The sequence below is a fragment of the Centruroides sculpturatus genome, unplaced genomic scaffold, assembly GCF_000671375.1.
Source record: "Centruroides sculpturatus isolate CEXI.00-Female unplaced genomic scaffold, Cexi_2.0 scaffold12, whole genome shotgun sequence".
In the NCBI taxonomy this organism is placed as follows: Eukaryota; Metazoa; Arthropoda; class Arachnida; order Scorpiones; family Buthidae; genus Centruroides; species Centruroides sculpturatus.
In genome coordinates this window covers 303934-306217 of record NW_019384438.1, presented here as the reverse complement: position 1 = coordinate 306217, position 2284 = coordinate 303934, and positions in this window count along the sequence as shown.

The following is a 2284-nucleotide window of genomic DNA, read 5'->3' as shown; positions in this document are numbered from 1 at the left end:
AATATTTTATTCACAAAAATAAACACAGTCGACTCCCCTATAACGCGATAGATACGTTCCAATTTATAAAAATTTCGCGTTGTAGGAATCCTTAAATACATGACCAATCACAGCCCGGCATGTGTGCAGGTTACAGACTACGGCTGTTTGAAAGGTTTTCTTCCATAAAATTAATCGATTCTAGACTAATTTGATTCAACATTTCCAAAACACGTTAATTTTTTGGGAATAATCCGTATAAACTATGCTATAAACAAAAAATTGTAGGACTACTTACCGAGTGTGCACCGTTCGATGACGCCACTGCTTAAGCTTGTTTTCGTCGCGGAGTAGCGCACCAAACGGCGGGCGCGTTTTCTGATAAGTTATTTTTCTGCGAAAAATTCGCTGAACTTTGGAAACATCATTAATAGAAATATTTCTTATTCAACGGCCATAAAAATTGTTTTTTTCACAAGAAATGTATAAAATTACAGTACTGTATTAGACTTACAGTACCTAATTTATATACAGTACTGTAGAGACGATAGTAAACTCAACTTACCCGCCTAAACTCTCTGTAGTGTGTAAGTAGTTCGGCTGCTCGTCCACTATTGGTCCAGATTCGACCAATCCTGTCGCGACACGAGTCGGCGATGACGTTTTACCGCATTTTACGAGTCTCTTTTAGCGTCTTTATACGAATACGGTCGCAATTTTTTCGCCGCGATATACGAATCCGCATTATATGAACCCGCGTTATAGGGAGGTCGACTGTACGAATATCAACGTAACAAAGTGATAATTCTTTCTCAACATTTTCAGGAGAAACAGACAAAAAAAATCCAGCAATGAGTTGCGTAACTTTCCAGGCAAAATAATTAAAATTGTGTGTGTGGTACCATCCGTTACGCTATTTTATTAAAAAAGTCTTTTTATATAGTTAAAATTAAAATTAGGCTTTTTGTTATTTTATAATAGTTAAGGCTAGAGATGAGTTTTATTTTTTTTAAAAATCGTAAATGCTAATAACGAGTGAAATCTTCATTAAGTCCAAACCCCCTCGAGATACCACACACGACTTCCCTCTATCTCCCCATTCCCTCGACCCTTAACCACCAAAATTTGATAGAATCAATACTGCTAATTCGCATACCATCCTGCAAAATTTCTGAAATTTTCGACTAAAGAGACGGGAATTATTAAACTTCGAAGTGGATGAACAAAAACGTACCCGGCGTACACACCATAATCCATACATAGAGAAAACACCCTCCAATTTTTTTTTTTTTTTGCGTTTCTCAATGTTTTGAGTTTCCAAGTCCAAAAATTAAAAACTTTGGGAGGCCATTTTTTGACCGATTACCATAGTTTTCGTCTGTTTATATATAACAACCGGTAAAGTAAAAATTAAGCTTTTTGCCATTTTATAGTAATTAAAAATATAAAATGTTTTTATAACAAAATCTGATAACAATGGTGTCCCATACAATTTTATTTTTGCTTAATAATATGCGTTTTTATTTAAAAAAAAACTTTTATAACAGCCAGGAAAGTTACGCAACTCTTGCTGCTAAATTTTTCATATTCTTTTTAACCACCATTTTAAATAATGCATATTATGGAATGAACTCAGTGTATTGATAGAATGTATCTATTCTATGGTTTTAAGAAAGACTACTAACCTGTTTCATATTATATTGTCTATCAGAAATTTTCACTATAAGATATTAGAGATCGACTGGGGTTCGAATTCGACCTGATTGAGAGATCTATTTATTATCTATAGTATTATACGGAGCTCATTCTCCATCTATCCTCATTCTTATCGATATCATTGCAGATTACTCCTACCCATACAGAGTATAACTTGTTAGCTGTCAGCTAATGTACCTAATCGACTATTTTATTGTTTTTCGCGGGAAAAACGTTAATATATTCAAATCACCCAACACCTGATGCTGAGAAAAAGGTTTATTGAAAAAGAACATTAACGTTTTCCATAGGCCATCTTCAAATGCAAGTATTCTCGAACGTATTATATTAGGTCAAAAAACGTTAATGTTTCTTTAAATAAACGTTTTTCTCAGCATCAGGTGTTGGATGATTTATTATTTAAGAGCTTAGTAAGATATCAATCAAAGCTTTATTGTACTAAGGAAAAAAAATCTTTGTTACAGGGGGGTTATTTTATAAGTTACATGAAAAAAATCGTAGTAGTTTGATCTACATCTTATGTTTTTTTTTTAACAAATAATTTTAACAGAGATAGAAAAAATATACATAAAATGTTACAGTTGCATAT